This window comes from Notolepis coatsorum (genome assembly GCF_963971535.1).
Source record: "Notolepis coatsorum genome assembly, chromosome: 1".
NCBI classification, from domain to species: domain Eukaryota; kingdom Metazoa; phylum Chordata; class Actinopteri; order Aulopiformes; family Paralepididae; genus Notolepis; species Notolepis coatsorum.
The window spans coordinates 292432947-292452747 of NC_140165.1; positions in this window are offsets into that span (position 1 = coordinate 292432947).

The window sequence follows — 19801 nt, forward strand, 5'->3', positions numbered from 1 at the left end:
TAGCACTCAGAGTGATTCTTCCTGTTGTGGAAGAATGTTTCCTTTCAAAAGAGACCAGACTCATGCATGTACTATAAATGGTTCAAGAATAACTTTCAAATGACTTTTGGGTATGCAATCGACCGGCGTTTTATGCAAAACTTGCCAGATGCTTAAGAGCAGCCCAGGAAGGAGAGACAACTCTCTTTCTATATCTGTGTCCATCTCATTAACATCCATTACAGATATGATCTTAAATTGTGCGTACGAACACGTTATAAGCAGGGGTGCGGTGCGTTGGTGATTTCAAAGCTGGTTGCACTGTGTTTTAATGACGCTACGTGCACGCGCGCTCCCGTGCATGTGCATAAATGTTCCCTAAAGACTAAAGACAATGCCTAATTGCCTCTACGAATGGAATGTACAGTAACACATTTCATTCACAAGTTTTGTGTGAATGTTCAAGTTTCAAGTTTCTTTAATAGTTGTCATACAGAAGTACAGAATACTTTTATACAAAATGCTTCTTACTGTTACGCTCCAGAGACTGTGCTAGACAAGATAAGTATGAAATAAAATAGTATAGCATGTAAAATAGAAGTAAAAAAGAGGTCACAGTGTTCAGTATAGACATATGTACAATGTTCGATGCAGAATAGAAGTAACTGAGTTACCATACAATATACAATATACTATGCAATGTACTAATATACAATACTATATAGTGCAAAGCAGAAATGGGATGAGGTACAATTTAGGTACAATTTACAGTAAGGTGTACGAGTTGTAGTGCAAATCCTTTACCAATAAATATAAAGTGTGTTTAGGTGATCTAAAGTGTGGAGAGTGGGTGCTGCAGTGTGTTGTTTGTTTAAAGTGAGTGTGTGCGTGTGTGTGCTGTGTGCATTTGATGGTTGTTGCATAGTGTTTATTGTTCGTTGAGCAGCCTGATGGCCTGGGGATAGAAGCTTCTTCTGTATGTATCTGAGAACGTATTTGAACACACCTGACGACCTGCGCTATTGTTATGCAAAGTAGCCAGGTGGGTACATAGCGAGTTGGCGCATCAGTCGAGTGCAGCGCATTCCTGTGTGCATGCACGTGCACATCCGTGCATGTGCGTGCGCGTGCTTCTGCTCACAGAGCCGGTTGCTCGGCATGCAACCCTGTCCCATGAGCCCTGGTTATAAGCAATATTGTGGGATTCACAAAGTTTCTCTTATTTTAGATTTGTTCATTGGTACGATCAACACTTAAGAGTGCTGCAGACCCGTCGTACCAGGATACTGTGAGGGAAATCAACCCGATCAATGATTGTATAGGTAGTCGAAGGTAGACTTGATAAAACAAAGGTTTATTCAGAGTTATGGCCTGAATGACCCAACCGGGACACCAGCTGATGTGTCCCCAGGTGAGCTCTTGAGTCCACTCAGGCGTGGCTCTTTATAGGGGAAAGAGAGGGGAATTCTGGGTAGGCTTGGCTCAGGTCAGGATTGGAGGGTGGTTTTGAGGGGGGGAGGGGTTGTATTTAGGAGAAGGAGGGGGAATGTGGGTTTAGATTAGACTACAACAATGTGATTGTGGCTTAGATCCATAACAACAAAGCAGGGGCAATCCATAAATGTGCTGGGATGGGTCGGTTACTTTATTAGGTAGGCTGGGTAGCCTTTGGGAATAAGGTAGGCTACAAAAGGATGCCTGATTTTAGAACAGATTGCCAGAATTGGAAAACTGTACAGTATGTCGGCTTTGATTACTGTCCAAAGACCATGAAGTGTCACTTCCATTATAGTCTATTGCCAGTTCTTTAATCCATGATTTCATAAATGGAGACTTCATCCTCTGTCTCCCTCCCATTGCTGTTATGATCGAATGCCACTCCCATGTCTCTTGGAGTGTATCATGTCAAACACATATTTCTTTCAATTAAAATATAGCGACAGTGAATTATTTTGCCACCCATGTAGTTTTGCCGGTCTTTTGATCACTGCCAACACTCTGGAAAATGATATTCTTGGTTTTGGTCTTCAGCTCAGATGGCAGAACTTGTTCTCCAGCACACAAAGTTCTTCTTTCACTTTGCTCCCTTTTTTTTAAATGGCCTACAATTCGTCTGATAGAATAAAGCAGAGGCAATCAACTGAAATTCCTCTTTGTGATTGGAGTAGTGATTGGAGGATCGAGGGCAGGGCTTTAGATTGGTCAATTGGAGAGTTTCAAATGTCTCAAAGTCATTATTAGAGACTTTTCTGGGTCTGAAGTCAGGGGTTGAAGAAATAACAGAAGGTGGTAGGAGCCAAATTCTTTATTTCAGAATATGGTGAACATTTAACCTGTATTGCTCCATTAGATATGTAGTTTATTAACTTCTTTATTATTTGGGTTTATTATTATATGTCATTATGTTGACACCTGAATATGTCTAACAATAATTCAATGTGTCTAACTCTAATTCCTTGTACTCCACTGTGTTCATGATAACGTTGTGTAACTCGCTGACCCGTCTTGATTCTCCATATCCTAATATTGACATTTAGTAGTGGGACATGGCGCTGGACTGTCGCCAGGGGGAGCTGGTGCAACGTTGGGCTGGCAAAGGACACGTGAGGAAGAGACTGGCATGAAGGAGGAGCTAAATACACGGGATGCTCTCTTCTTCCATTTCCAGTGAAGCAAGCGGACGTGTGGACTAAGAGCTCCTGATAATAAAGACACGCAAACTACGACTCCTGCCACGGGGTGGGATAGTAACGTCGTATGCGAAAGTTTAGCTTCCCAGTATAGTGCTTAGGGTACGTTTGAACCAAGCAGTCATCAGATTGGACAGCAGAATCTGAATAGCCTACTCCTGCCCGGTCCTACACTCGGACCCTCCCTCCTCGGCGTCCTGATACGCTTTCGTCAGGACAAAGTGGCCATCAGCGGCGACATCAAGGGGATGTTCCTACAAGTTCGACTGATGGAGGAAGACAAGCCTTTACTGAGGCTTCTGTGGAGGGAGAGGCTCGACGACGAACAACCCTCGATATACCAATGGGAGGTACTCCCCTTCGGCACCACCTGCAGCCCATGCTGCGCCACGTTCGCGTTACAGAAGCACGTGGCCGAAGACCCCGGAGCTGACGATGATGTCCGACACAGCGTTGAACGAAGTTTCTACGTGGACAACTGTCTACAGAGCGTATCAACGCCAGAAGAAGCAGAGAGCATCCTAATGAAGCTACGGGCTTCGTTAGCCAAAGGTGGATTCAACCTCCGACAGTGGGCCAGTAGCGACCCTCAAGTTCTCCTGCACCTCCCTCCAGAGACTAAGGCCGCTAGCAGCGAGACCTGGATGGTGCACACCCCAGGCGAAGCGCAAGAGATGACTCTGGGCCTCGTCTGGCGCTTTAAGACGGACTCGCTTCACTACCGACACACACCTCTGAGGCCGGACCCGGAGACATCCACGACTAGACTGACCACTCGGCGGAGTGTGTACCGAACACTCGCCAGCCAGTACGACCCAATGGGGTGCATTCTCCCCTACACCACCCGGGCGAAGATGCTGGTGAGAGAATTGTGGGCCAAGGAGCAGGGCTGGGATGACCCCATACCCGAGCACCTAGCCACCACATGGAGAGAGTAGGAGGATGAACTTGTCTTACTCCGCGAGGTTGCCATCCCGCGGAGTTACTTCCCCCCTACCGTGCAACTGGAGACGTGTCAGATAGACCTGCACGTCTTCAGCGATGCCTCTGAAGTGGCGTACGGATCAGTGGCCTACCTGAGAGCTCGAGAAGAGGGAGGAGAAGTCCACGTAGCCTTCGTCCTGGCCCGCTCGAGGATAGCTCCCCGCAAGCAGCAGTCGATCCCGCGACTAGAGCTCTGCGCAGCTCTGGTAGGCGCGCAACTCGCCAAAATGGTGCAAAGTGAACTCACCATACCGGTGCGTGAGATCATCCTATGGTCAGACTCCATGACCGTGATCACCTGGATCCAGTCCGCCTCCTGTCGGTACAAGGTTTTCGTAGGAGTCCGAGTATCCGAAATCCTAGACCTGTTGGAGATATGTTGACACCAAGCAGAACCCAGCGGATGTCATCACACAGGGGATGTCCCTAGCCGACCTCACCCGTCCTAACTCATACAGTGATGGTCCAGAGTTCCTCAAGCTCCCGGAGGAGAAGTGGCCTATCTCCACACCGCGGGAGGCGAACCAAGACGAGTCAGAAATAAAAAAGTCCATGTTCTGCGGGCTGAGTCAAGCCCCGGCTCCAACGGGCCCGGACCTAGACGACTCTGGAGAGTGCCCATAAAAGGACATTCCTATGGCACCACCCGGAGCTCCCCCCCACCACAGACCTCGATGCACCTGCCTACAAGGAAGCAGAACTTCTTGTGCTGCAGAGGGCGCAGAGAGACTCTTTCCCAGAGGAAATGGAGTGTCTGATAAGGGCAAAGCCAGTCCCCTCAGACAGTCGACTCCTCACCTTAGCCCCAGAAATCGATGCCCAGGGCCTCATCAGGGTGGGTGGTCGGTTGAGACGGGCCCCGGACTTGGCCGAGGATGTTAAGCATCCCATCGTCCTAAGCAGCCGACACAGGATAACAGACCTGATCATTCAGAAATACGACGAGGTGGTGTGCCACGCGGGGACCGAGCGAGTCTTTGCGGAGATCCGATGGCGCTTCTGGATACTCCAAGGGAGAGAAGCTGTACGCCGATTCCAACGAACTTGCCCGACCTGTCGCAAGTGGAGGGCACAGCCCATTATCCCGAAGATGGCAGACCTGCCTCCCTGCCGCCTCCGAGTCGGCGAGCGGGCCTTCCATTCCACGAGCGTGGACTGCTTCGGCCCATTCAACGTCAAGAGAGGAAGAGGAACAGAGAAGAGGTGGGGCATCGTGTATAAATGCATGACCACCAGAGCTGTTCACATTGAGCTCCTCCAGTCGATGAGTACAGACTCGTTCCTCATGTCATTCCGGAGGTTCCAAGCGAGGAGAGGGACCCCCTCAGTGCTATTGTCAGACCAAGGGACAAATTTCCGAGGAGGAGACACGGAACTGAGAGCGAGCTTCCTGAACATGGGTGAAGATTGGTCAATTGGAGAGTTTCAAATGTCTCAAAGTCATTATTAGAGACTTTTCTGGGTCTGAAGTCAGGGGTTGAAGAAATAACAGAAGGTGGTAGGAGCCAAATTCTTTATTTCAGAATATGGTGAACATTTAACCTGTATTGCTCCATTAGATATGTAGTTTATTAACTTCTTTATTATTTGGGTTTATTATTATATGTCATTATGTTGACACCTGAATATGTCTAACAATAATTCAATGTGTCTAACTCTAATTCCTTGTACTCCACTGTGTTCATGATAGCGTTGTGTAACTCGCTGACCCGTCTTGATTCTCCATATCCTAATATTGACATTTAGTAGTGGGACATGGCGCTTCTGGATACTCCAAGGGAGAGAAGCTGTACGCCGATTCCAACGAACTTGCCCGACCTGTCGCAAGTGGAGGGCACAGCCCATTATCCCGAAGATGGCAGACCTGCCTCCCTGCCGCCTCCGAGTCGGCGAGCGGGCCTTCCATTCCACGAGCGTGGACTGCTTCGGCCCATTCAACGTCAAGAGAGGAAGAGGAACAGAGAAGAGGTGGGGCATCGTGTATAAATGCATGACCACCAGAGCTGTTCACATTGAGCTCCTCCAGTCGATGAGTACAGACTCGTTCCTCATGTCATTCCGGAGGTTCCAAGCGAGGAGAGGGACCCCCTCAGTGCTATTGTCAGACCAAGGGACAAATTTCCGAGGAGGAGACACGGAACTGAGAGCGAGCTTCCTGAACATGGGTGAAGAACTCAAGATCCGCCTCGCTCCTGCTCAGGTCACCTTCCAGTTCAATCCTCCGAATGCCCCCCATTTCGGGGGAACGTGGGAGAGAGAGGTCCGATCAATAAAGACTGCTATGTACACCGTACTTGGAGCCCAGACAGTGGGCGATGAAGTCCTGGCTACGGTCCTCACCGAGATTGAGGGAGTTCTGAACTCCAAGCCCCTCGGCTACGTTTCAAGCGACGTAGCTGACGTCGACCCCATCACCCCAAACTACCTCTTGATGGGGCGGCTGGACCCTGCCCTTCCTCAGACTGTGTACAGACAGGACGAGATGAACGGACGGAGAATGTGGAGACACAGCCAAGTACTGACCGCTTCCTCCTACACTACTTACCCTCCCTTCAAGCCCGTCAGAAATGGGTGAAAGACAGGGATAACCTGACCGTGGGGACCGTCGTGATGATCAGTGATGCCACTAACACGTTACTAAGTAACGCGTTATTGTAATCTGATTACTTTTCCCCGAAAATAGTAATCTAACGCGTTAATCTTTACAAGCCAGTAATCTGATTGCAGTTACTTGTCCAAGTGGCCGTGCGTTACTATTTCGTTACTATCTCATCATAATGCAGGCGGAATGCAGTATTTTCTTTCGTTTTCGACAGTCAAATATACGTTTGGAAAACTTTTCCTTGTATTGGGGAGTGACGTCACAGCACGCAACCTCGCGTGTTGATCCATGCTGGTGGGCGCGGCTGTTATTGTTATTATCAGGCTGACCTGCGAGCTAGCAGGGAGACACTCGCGCTCGTAACGCTTTCTGGCACTGGAAGTTCACTAGTCTACTTAACGTTTGTGTAAACTAAGCCGGGTGAAAAAAACATTCACTTTGCGGAGGAAACAAAATACTGTCTACCGCATATGGAATATACAGCACAGCACGACCATCGACTTCTACAGGACTCGGAGTCGGAGCTGCACCAGCCAAACAGTATGTTCTACCTTTGAGTTAAACATCTTTTGCAGTGCACTATTCATGAACATGGAACACCATACTGCAGTATGTAGGTTGTCAGTAGCACACTGACAACACTGCAGTATATATATATTCCCTCCCCGCCGTATGTATATTTCCCTCCCACCCACCCACCCCCTCCTAATGTACAGTCCCCTCCCCATCATATGTATATACTCTGTCAGGATCTAGGGGTAACAGTACTGTATATTTGAATACCGCTTATGTCACAAATGTATCAGTACTAAATACCTATATGTCCCTATGCCATAAATGTCATGTATGTTGTGTATGTCATAAATGTCTATATGAATTGAAAATGGGGGACCCTGATGGAAACAAGACAAACGTCTTTCTCAGGTCTGCATCCCCTTAACAATTGTATGTATTGAGCCGTACTGTATTGTACCCATTCTGCAATCTGTTAAATAAAGTTTTCATTCATTCATTCACACAATAATAAATAATAATAACGTAGAACCATATCTGAATGGGGCAGGCCTCAAAGGTAGGCTACATATCAGCCTACATGTGGTGTTATTGACCATTTATCTTTTGTGAAATCTATAGATCTATAGATAGCAAGATAGGCCTACCTGCCCTATTAGTACATTTTACTCAAACTCAGTACATTTTACTAAATTTTTTTTGTCATTCTTATGTTGTGGCAGCAGCAGGGGGGACGACTTCGTAACCTAGTTACTTTCAAAGTAACTAAGTTACTCTGATAATCAAGTAATCAGTAAAGTAACTAAGATTACTTTTTAAAGGAGTAATCAGTAATCACTTTTACAAGTAATCTGTGGCATCACTGGTGATGATCATAGACCAGTCACTACCCCGAGCTACGTGGCCAGCCGGCCGTGTGAGCAGAGTGATCAATGGTTCGGATGGGAAGGTCAGAGCGGCAGAGGTCATCGTCCATGGGCGGACTTATACTATAATAATAATAATTTAGGACCTGCTCAGAGGTCATCAATCGGCACACATGCGATGCATGCATGCAATTCGTATCTGCGATTAACCCATCCCGTCGTCCTTCCCCCCCAAGGGCAGCCGGGAGCAGACAGGCGTCAACGTGAGCCACGCCAGGGGACCAATCCAAGTGCTCCTGTCCGTCTTCGTCAAGGACGCCACAGCGTTAGCGATCTATTGTTGTGCATGTTTTTCCATTGGGTTTTTATCTTATCGGGGGGGAAACCCTTGCGAGCACGGGGAGAACATGCAAACTCCACACAGAAAGGCCTGGGAGATACCCCACCTGGGTAACTGGCATCATGGAAACCTGGTCCCCAAGCGGGAATCGAACCCTGGACCTTCTTGCTGTGAGGCGACAGTGTTAACCACTACACCACCGTGCACATGTACTAGACCAGTAGCTAAGTTGATAGAGCTTCCTGCGTTCCCTGACCCCCCTGACGACGACGATAACCCACCGACTTTATAGATTACTTCCAACTCCCCATAGCCCATTATGGAGAAATTGATTTGACCCTTGATATTAATCTGTGCCCCAAATTTTATTTGCTAATTAGGTTCCGACTAATTAGGGGGCGGCTGTTCTGAAGGTCCAGATTAACACATAGAGTCTGCGTTTATTATTTTGTATAACTTATATATTGTTTATATATATAAGATATATATTTTCACGTCATCTGTTTACCTACCAGTATTCATCATTTGCTTATTTGTATATGTTCCACTCTTAACGCCGTAGACAGCGTGAGCGCATGAGCGGGGTTCTTGGGACATGCCTGGACAGAGTGTATGTTATAGAAGAAATGTTTGGCAGCAGTAACAGGACGGCAAGCAACGTATCTTGACAGAGAGCTGTAGTACAGCTAATTAGATACCACATAATATTGTCGAGCCACTATTGGCACAGTATAGTGACTTGTTCGAGCGAAGTAACGTTGAGAGACTTATAGCTGAACCCAGCGGCGTTCTGGATTTAACTACCTATTGAAGACGACATGCGGGTTGGCCTAAGTGTACAAGGGCTAACTAGCTAGCAACCATGCCAACAGGCTTTTTGGACTAATAGCTATTAATCCTGCCATCGGGCGCTAGCAATACAGGAACCCGGTCCGTACGAGACCCTCCTCACCAGCGACGACAGGATTATCCCAAGTTTGTCTGCGGCTCTCTGGAGTAGGAGCTCCAGAGAATTACCGTCTCCACCCGCCATCTTGCTTTCCCTGTGCTGCTCGCTTCTTCTCACTCCATTCCAAGCATCAATGGTCGAGTACTCGTAGTTCAGGACTATCGTTACCTCTGACATTGTTGCATTGACATTATCGTATTAAAGGAGATCTGCGCTATGTATAATATGTATGCTTTCTATTACTATTAAAGGGATTATTCATTCTTTGTATCACTGTCCCTTTCGAAGTTAATAGAGTGTCCGCCATTTTGTGTACCTATACTGTCTGGCTAATTAATATTCTTTAGTAGTGGTTTAATCTAGCATTTCAATACAGTCAGGGTTGTGTAGCCCCTTAGCTACAATTGTGTTTTATCCATTTTTGACCAGCGTGTTGACACTGTTATTGTTTCAAATGTTTGTCCTACGATTGTGTCAAAATAAAGTATTCAATCAATTCAATCAATCAACTATGAATTGAAAATGGGGGACCCTGATGTAAACAAGACAATTGCACTGTTGCAGAACTGTTCTTTGTTTGTTTCTTTGTTGTTGAAATATTAAAGTTGTCAAAAATTACAATTTCTGGTTGTGTTTTCCTGCATTTAACCTTTTCAAACAAAGCCATCATGAAGCTGACAGAATAACTGAACAATAAAGTATAATATATTGTGTGGTACCCTGTCAATAACTTTGGCAGACAGGGAATATAATACATTTTCCTCAACTATACTTTCTCTCTCTCGATGGATAGCTGACGTGTTTGCTGACGTGTTAAAAACGCATCAGTAGCAGGATTACTGTCATTTTGATTACTGTAGTTTGCCTGGTAGCCTTGGTTAGTGGCTGCCCCACCAATGTTTTACATATAAAAACGCCACTGTGCGTGCGTGCACGTGTATGTGTGTGTGGGGGCCTCCACAAGAGTCTGGCCCAGAGGCCTCTGAATTCTTAATCTGGCCTTGCCTGTTGTGAATGTGTTTTCCCCTGTAGGCTAATACATAAGTGGCATACATTTTTGCAGTTGAGCAAAAATTTGCAGTTGAGTAGGCTACAGTATGTGCTGTGTTTTTATGTCTTCCACCTTCGAAATAAGTGTTTTAATTAATGCTTTTATAGGTGATATCCTCAGGAATACAAATTGGTCATGATCATTTGTTTTTATGATGTGTTTGTAATTTCCAAATAGAAAAATCTAATCAAATAAAAGAATTACCGCCGGCCATGAATTATCATGAATTGAAAATGGGGGACCCTGATGTAAACAAGACGAAAGTCTTTCTCTGGTACGCATCCCCTTAACAATTGTGTGTATTGAGCCGTACTGTATTGTACCCATTATGCAATCTGTTAATAAAGTTTTCAATCAATCAATCAATCAAGCCACTAGGGGGCAGCGTCTCGTTAGTAGTGCTGACCAGCTTAGTTTATGGACCTAGGTCACTCACAGTAACTGGGCTTAGCTTAGCCAACGCGATGCTGACCAAATAACGTTATCATTCATATTATTATCGAAATCATTATGGCAGTGATGGCACACACTCACACTGAGAAACAGGTGAGAGAGGAGGGGGGGGCTTATTAAGAGATGTGATTGGGCGGCGGGCCAGCGTGGGGGGGGGGGCTTAGTAAGGGATGTGATTATTGGGCCAGCCCAGTGTCAGTCAGTACCAAATGGACCACTGTCCCAGGCTAGTAGTGGGCCGGTCTTTATTTGTATTTTTTATAAATCAATTATAACGGCCCAAAGGCGCGTCGGCCCACCGGGAAAATGTCCAGATTACCAGTCCAGCCCACGGCACTGCTGTTCTGTCACAAGCGCGTGCATGCTTTGAACAAGTAACGTTAGTTCAAAGCAAAGCCACCTGCATGTCCCCTGCCTGGGCAGAAGCGACCAAGTAGTGCTGTAGCGATGCAGGGGGGAGTACCTTTGCCAAACATCAGACATTACCGGACATTTTCAACTCCCGACTGTACATTTATATTGTGATATTTCTATTAAAAATATATATATATCTTTTTATAATATATTTTTTTTATAGTTACCGAGGTCCAGACCTCGGTGACCTCATAGCTGGCTACAGCCATGATAGTCAGAGCGCAGATAGTCAGAGCTCAGGTAGGCCTCAAGTAGTCAGAGCTCAGGTAGGCCTCAGGTAGTCAGAGCTCAGGTAGGCCTCAAGTAGTCAGAGCTCAGGTAGGCCTCAAGTAGTCAGAGCTCAGGTAGGCCTCAGATAGTCAGAGCTCAGGTAGGCCTCAGATAGTCAGAGCTCAGGTAGGCCTCAAGTAGTCAGAGCTCAGGTAGGCCTCAGGTAGTCAGAGCTCAGGTAGGCCTCAAGTAGTCAGAGCTCAGGTAGGCCTCAGATAGTCAGAGCTCAGGTAGGCCTCAAGTAGTCAGAGCTCAGGTAGGCCTCAGGTAGTCAGAGCTCAGGTAGGCCTCAGATAGTCAGAGCTCAGGTAGGCCTCAAGTAGTCAGAGCTCAGGTAGGCCTCAGGTAGTCAGAGCTCAGGTAGGCCTCAAGTAGTCAGAGCTCAGGTAGGCCTCAGGTAGTCAGAGCTCAGGTAGGCCTCAGGTAGTCAGAGCTCAGGTAGGCCTCAGATAGTCAGAGCTCAGGTAGGCCTCAGATAGTCAGAGCTCAGGTAGGCCTCAAGTAGTCAGAGCTCAGGTAGGCCTCAGGTAGTCAGAGCTCAGGTAGGCCTCAGGTAGTCAGAGCTCAGGTAGGCCTCAGGTAGTCTGAGCTCAGGTAGGCCTCAGGTAGTCTGAGCTCAGGTAGGCCTCAGGTAGTCTGAGCTCAGGTAGGCCTCAGGTAGAGCGCTAACATAGGCCTAAATTTTTTGACCGCACATCTTCATTTACAAAACCTTTTTTGATTGTTTTATAGTTATAGCAAGCTATTGGGGCTGTTGTGAAAATAAATACTTTGCTTTAAAATAAATCGTGTTTATTTTTATGAAGTACGTCGGATTCAGAGCGTGTCTAACTGAACTGCATACCTGGAGCCTCCAGGCAACTTTTTGTAGGATTGCCTGAGGGTTTAAAGAGAGTTCCTGTAGCACTGTGCACCGGTTACCATTATATATTAGGATTGTCCTTCCAATACCTATACATACCTAATTGAGAACAAAATTGTACCATAGCAGTAATAAATACTTAAAGGCCCTATTACGTTCCCATTGACTGTTAGTAGGCTCAATGTCTAGTAAATGTAACATAATAAGGAGACGGTAGCCAAAGTAATCAACAAAGAATATTTCATTGATAATTACCAAACTGTACATTGGAGGTGGTTGGGGTGGGGGTTGGGTAGGCGGGGTGGGAGGGGGTTGGGTAGGCGGGGTGGGGTAACTGTACATTGGATTATCGACGAAACCTTATTTGGTCACAAGAAGAGGGTCTCGTGTATTATTGGGTTAGGACATTTACTGTACATTGGAGAGGGTTGGGTTAGGACATTTACAGGGGCCAGTTTTGAAATGCAGTCTCACGTAGGTGCTCTTTGAGAGTGGTTTTGAAAGTGGGTAGTGATTCACATTCCTTTACAGCTGTGGGTAGGGCGTTCCACATTGATGTGGCATAATTGCGAAACGTGTTTAGTCCCTTGTTTGAGCCGAATCTGGGTTTAACATGATTTGTGGAGCTCCCTCTGGTGTTGTGGTCGTGGTATTCACTGACCTTTGGGAAGTAATTTGACATGTACATGGGTGTTAGGGCTAGGGGTGCTGAGAGGGTGAGAGCGCAATCGCAGAGGGAGGAGATGTCGAGACAGGAGGCAGAGACGAAGTAGTAGTAAATAATCAAATGTATTTGCAGAGCACGTTAAGCAAGGCACGTTACAAAAGAACAACACAGACTCAGCCGAGCTGGCACTGATGAACAACGAACTGTGAACACAAACATAAAAGGCTACAAAACAGAATACTATCGAACACCTACTTAGACAAGAACAAAGCTACAGGGTGAGGACAACGTCGACAGGAACAGAGGGAACGGAGGAGTAATGTCACCACACAGAGAAGCAGACTGAACACACATATATATACACTGACTAATTACAATTGGCCACACCTGGCCAGGCTAGTCTAAAACACAGAATCACAAACACAACCTAGACACAAAAGCATTGACACCATAAAGACAACTAAACACAAAGGCAAGACACACACAACAACCAGACAGGGGGACGACATCAAACACAGACAGGAATGGCCCAGGATAACAAATAATTAGAAATCCACTCAATTATTTGAAACCAACATAAGATGGCCGACCGCACCATCGGGCTTAGGTCGCCAGAGGGAGGTAGGGAGCCAATGTCAGGAGGAGAGAACTGTCCACTGTCATTCTCATGCCCGGCCCAGCTAGGGCCGGGCCTGGGAACGTAACACATGGGTACCTTAGTCGTGTAGTGTATCTTGTAGACCAGGCCCATTGCAAGTTGCTGTACTCTGTCGTCTACTCTAAGCCATCCTAGGTTGTCAATGTGGGCAGGGGTGAGGTGGGTTCTAGGAGTAAGGTTAAGCAGACTGTCTGACCAGTTTGTTTTGTGATGTTTATAATTTTGTTTTTAGCGCCTTTGAGGTGCTTTGGTACCATGAGGTGCAAGCAGAGTCGTAGTACCCTTGAATGAGTGCTCCTGCCAGAGTCTTCAGGGTATTCTTGTTTACCAGAGAGGAGATCCGGTACAATAATCGAGTTCGTTGGTTGACTTGTTTTATTACATTGGATGCCATTTTGTCACAGGAAAGATTTGCCTCTAGGATGGAACCCAGGTATGTAATTTCATCTTTCCTTGTAACAATATTGTCACCCACTGTAACTGAGAAGCCGTCTGTCTTGCTGAGTTTGTTATTTGCACCAAAGAGAATGGACTCTGTTTTAATGGTGTAATGATAGTTTGTTGTCAGTGAGCCAGGTGCAGATTTTGCCTAGTTCAGAGCTGAGGGTTTTTTCAACCTGTAACTTGTTCTTGTCAGAGACCAGCAGGGCTGAGTCATCCGCGAACAGGAACAAGTTGCAGTCACAAGCTGACGACATGTCATAGGAACAGCAGCGGACCTAGTATGCTTCCTTGTGGAACACCACAGCTCACTGGGCGGAGGGGGGGGGGATAGGGTACCGTTTACCTCCACCATCTATCTGTTCTCTCCCCTCCAGGTAGGATTGCATCCAGCTCACTGCTAGACTATCAAAACCAATTGCTTTTAGCTTGTCAATCAGAATGGAGTGATTGACAGTGTCGAAGGTCTTTTGTAGGTCCAGCATGACCATGCCGCAGTATTTGCCCGCGTCCACCTCTTGTTTGATGTGGTCGTTCAAATAGAGAAGGCATGTGTCAGTGGAGTGGAATGTTCTGAAGCCAGATTGGAATTCGTAGATTATATTTTTTTCCGCAAGGTACTTTTCAAACTGTATACTATTTTTTCCACGACTTTGAAGATGGAGGTAAGAATAGAAACAGGGCGGTAGTTGCCTGGGTCTAATTTGCTGCCGTTTTTGTGCAGGGGGGTTACTCTCGCAATTTTGAAGTCTTTGGGTACGTGTCCCTGTTTTATGGAGAGGTTTATTATGTGTGTGATGACTGGGGTGATGGCGGCTGCTGAGTCTCTGAGGAATTTGGAAGGGATATTGTCATGGCCAGTGGCCTTGTTCGGTTGGAGGGCGCTCAGTTTTTTGAGTACCTCAGCTGTTGTTACCATTTCGAGTTTGAAGTTGTCTTTGCGGACCCCTAGGTTTTTGTAGTATGCTACTATGTGTTCTACCCCAAAATGCCCTGAGTGGGAGGGTAGTTTATTAACCAGTGTTGTGGCTATGTTTGTAAAGAATATGTTTAGGTATTTGGCCACATCCAGTTTGTCTGTGATGAGAGTGTTTTCGGTCTTTATGTTTATGTTTGTAAATCTGGTTTTAAGCTTTTTGCTGCAGCCTAGTTAGTTGTTAATTACCTAGAGTAATTTCCAAAGTTCACAGGGTTCAGGGCACAAACACATAACAGGCCCCATGAAATCAAAATAGAGGTTTGTCATTTCCTGTTGATGAGTCATCTAGCACACAGGTGCGTATACACATTTTGCATCCAATGAAATGCGTTTTAGAATGACATTTACAGCACATTGTAACTGAGCTAGCACTCTGACTCTTTAACTAAATTGAACAAATGTTGCATATTGTTGCTAACATTAGCTTGCTAGCTAATGGATCGACCGTAATGCACATTCAGCACCATTGGCTACTATAAATGCCAATCAATATCCACAACAAGTCCCTCCCTACTGTAGCTTCGTGTTTTTACAGGAAACACATAAATATGTGGAATCAAATAGCATTCTACTAGCCATGTCATGGGGACTTTAACATTGTGTTTGAAGAATATACAGCCCTCTAAATGCTCGTTATGCCTGCGATTATCACGTTTTAGAAGACATGGTCAATTTTTGAGAATCGACAGGACACCTGAGACGCTGCTTTTCCCTTTCGCAACTCCCAATTCCAAACAATCAGTGTGATGTTTGATCCGGAGTTATCTTTAGCAAAGGTTCTGAGATGTGTTGAGTGCCTCGGATCGGGGGCCCCATAATGATGGATGAAGACAGTGTAGGGACTGCTGGACAGGGCAGACCCTTACACCTGAGCAGCCAGGGATGGGCTGGCCACACGCTGTTCGCATCATTACACAACCTGAGCCCAGACCTCTGCTGCCGCCCTGATTGATGGGCTCCACCGGCCCAAACAGCCCAATGGAGGCGTCCCATCCCGACCGGAGCCCGGCCCATCCATCTTGTGTGCCGAGGAGAGAGCCACACCACTGTGTACATCTTGCCTGGGGCAGCGCGGCTCTGTCTTAACCCCACTCTGTGATTTAATGGGCAGCTGGGCACATTATTAAGGAGTGGGATTCGATAAATTAACACAGCCGTTCCGGGAAGTGGGAATTAATAAAACAATGTGTTCTCATTATTGGGTTTGGTCGAATGTACAGTATTATGTGCAAATGTACTATATTGTGGGTTTTCATAAAAAATCTTTCCAAAAGAAAATAATTCTAGTGAGTAATCATGTATATTACAATGGTGCCCGCTCAAAAGCCCTTGTTATACAGTAGTTTAAAGTAAGACAACAAAGAAAACCAATGGGATAGACAGGAAAAAAGGAATTGGGTTAGGGCAGGGGTCAGCAACCTTTACTATCAAAAGAGCAATTTTTCCCCCTCCCACAAAATTGTATTCCTCTGGAGCCGCAAAACTAATTTACCTTTAAAATTAAGATAACACAGTGTATAACATTTTATATATAGTTATCCCCAAGCATACCCCACATTTAGCATAAAACGCCTGACAATTGCATACCCAAAGTAATTAGCTATTTATTATACTTTATACTTATAGCACACAGTTTGTTGCATTAATGGAATTATAAAGCAACAAAAATGTATTGTTTTACTTTTTATTGCTGTTTTTACCTGTTATAACAAAGGAAAACCTCAAACTCTTATGAAGAGGAGAAAAAAGACTGGCTGTGTAGACCTATTTTTAAATAAAACACAGAAGAGGAAACAAAACACTGGTGTCTGTAGACCGACTTTGAAATAAAACCCTGAACTATTCAGATATATTTGAGTCCTTCCCTTATTTGTGGAACATTTATAAAATAAAAAGTAGTCCACTTTGAAAAAAGACTACCATGTGTAGACCTACTTTGAAATAAAACACAGAAGAGGAGAAAAACACTGGTATCTGTAGACCTACTTTGAAATAAAACCCTGAACTATGCAGGTATATTTGAGTCTTTCTCTTATTTGTGGAACATTTATAAAATAAAAAGTAGTCCACTTTGAAAAAAGACTACCATGTGTAGACCTACTTTGAAATAAAACCCTGAACTATGCAGCTCTATTTGAGTCCTTCCCTTATTTGTGGAAAATCTATAAAAATTAAAAGTTAATACAGGTAAGGCATACAGGTAAGCCTGCATCGTTAGTCGTGAAAGCAAATTAATCTGTCCACGCTGAATTAAACCCTCTATTTTCCTCAGACTTTCCTTTTTTTGGATTTATCCATGGTTAGTTTACTGGGGGGTCGGAAACTCAAGATTAGCCACTTGCAGACGGCAGGGAGAGGCGCAGGGTGTGACGTACTGTATATTTTAGTTGAGGAAATATTTTAGTTGACTAAATATTTTAGTTGATGAAATATTTTTTCATTTCAGTGTCACAGTATGACATCGATCTCCAAAATAAGAGATATACATTTTTTATTTTTTTATAAAAGAAACCAATTGTATTATTTTTTTTTTTTTACCAGGGTGCCGCAGCTGATTAGCTAAAGAGCTGCATGCGGCTCCGGAGCCGCAGGTTGCCGACCCCTGGGTTAGGGCAAGGTTACAAGGCACTACCTTAGTATTATACTGCATTACGATGTGTTTCAATATGAGGTCCTCCACACATGAATTATGAAGTATTACAAGTGAAATGTCTTGCAATAATCATCACCATAAGATGATGGTCTGAGGAAATGTAAAAAAAAGTCAAAAGCATTTGCTACTAATACCAAACAACAATAACAACAGTGGCAAGTGTAATAATGGTGTAATAATAATGTACAAACTACTGACTACTGAATCATAGATATGTAATAGTCTCTGAGAGATATATGAAAGATAGACAGAGATAATTCACAGTGGATATTTGCCAAGCGGGCATAAAAGTGGCAATTTTTTTATATATATAGCACATGCATGAGTCTGGTCTCTTTTGAAAGATGACATTCTGAAGTTTCTGATTCCAGAAAAAAAATAATACTTTTAGTGCTAACATAATAGAGTAACGTAGGTCTGAACTTGAGTTGTAGAAAAACTTGTTCCTCAAGTTTTTCTGTAGTAGTTAGTAGTCCAGAGGTAGTATTTCCCCAGAAGGTGGTATGGCTTACAAATCCATACGGACCCATAGCCTGAAGCCTAATGTAGTACATGTCCAAAGATCCATTCAGAAATGAGTGATTAGGAGTGATTTTGGTAAACTGTGTACAAAAGAAAAACTGAGTTTTCTCATAGACCTCAATTCATTCGGCTGTTTTTCTCTTCCTGTTTTCGCTCGTTAGAGCTTGGAGAAGGGAGTTTACTGTAGAACCAAGTGCAATACAAAGAACATACAGAAACTACTTAACATACTACTCAAACAAAACAACAAACACTAACACTTACTAGAGGAAGACAGCGCAATACGGCGTGGACAGGAAACGGGGAGGGAGACAGGAGGAATGTCGCCACAAGGAAGGGAGGACAGACAGACACCTAAATACCCCAACTAATTAACAATCAAGAACACCTGGCCAACACAGAATCACAACACAACCTAGACAATAAGCAATGACAACTAAACACAAAAGCAACTCATAACAACCCAAAACAGTGCACCACATCACACCAGGGAAGGGAAAGTCAATGACAGCACACACCAGGACACCACATTGATCACACTATTAATTAAGGTTAAAACAGTAGTCAGGATGTCCAGTGTACTGGACCGCACTGTCTGCGGATGGCCACCAGAGGGTAGGAGACCAATGTTAGGCAGAGAGCCAATGTTAGGTAGAGAGCCACTGTTGGGTGGAGGGCACTGCCCAATGTTAGGTGGAGGGCACTGCCCAATGTTACCATCCTGCCCAGTCCAGCCAGGACCGGGCCTAGGAACGTGACAGTACCCCCCCCCCCCCCTCAACGGAGGGCTTCCAGACCCCCAAAACAACGTCCATAAGCAGGTGAGGGAGGAAGCCGGAACCCCGGAGAGGACCCAGGGAGATGACCCAAAGACCAGGGACCGGGAGGCAGAGCGAAAACCCCAGGAGGGGCATAGCAGCCAGGGGGGTTGAAAACGGGCGCAGATGCCCGGAGAGGGGGGGTGGGGACGGGAACAGAGGCCCGGAGAGGGGAGGCGGGGAAAGAAACAGGGAGCTTTATACTTATAGCACACAGTTTGTTGTAGGGCTGGGCGATATGGCCAAAAACGTTATCGCGATAAAATTATAAAATTATTTTCATATAACTCGATATCGATAATTATCGTAGATATAATGTCTGTCAAGTTTAATTAACTTATTATGCCTGGCGCTGATGGACGGGCTATTAATAGACTTGTTTTTCTGCTGCGAATGTCTCGAGTTGATGTCGTCATCAGTCCGCGCACGTTAGCAGTTAGCCAGAGCGAGCAGTACTGTCTATCCCATGACAATGTACGAGTAAATATCCCTAAAATACTCTGTTCCGCCCCAATACATTGCAACGACGTCCACCGTATACCACACACTACTATAACCGTGGCATCAGAATTCACGCCACATACATACTCGGCACGTAAATATATAAAATAGCGCTGTGCAAGCTAATTATCCTAGCTAGCCAAACTATACCATTGCGCCGTGCAAGCTAATTATCCTAGCCACCCATGTATCCAAATGTCCTAAATATCCCTAAAATACTCTGTTCCGCCCCAATACATTGCAACGACGTCCACCGTATACCACACACTACTATAACCGTGGCATCAGAATTCATGCCACACACATACTCGGCACGTAAATATATAAAATAGCGCCGTGCAAGCTAATTATCCTAGCTAGCCTTGAGTCCTAAACCAAAACAGTAGTGCATCTGGAGCTGTGGTGCGTAAGCACGTCATCACGTAACGTTGGTTGTTGTTAGTGAGTGTGTTGAGCCGAGGCTGAGCGGAGCCAAACTGGGAAAATCGATATATCGAAACTTTGCGACCACGTTTCATGTTTATTTCGAGGAAATAATTTATCGCGATATTTATCGTTATCGTTTTATCGCCCAGCCCTAGTTTGTTGC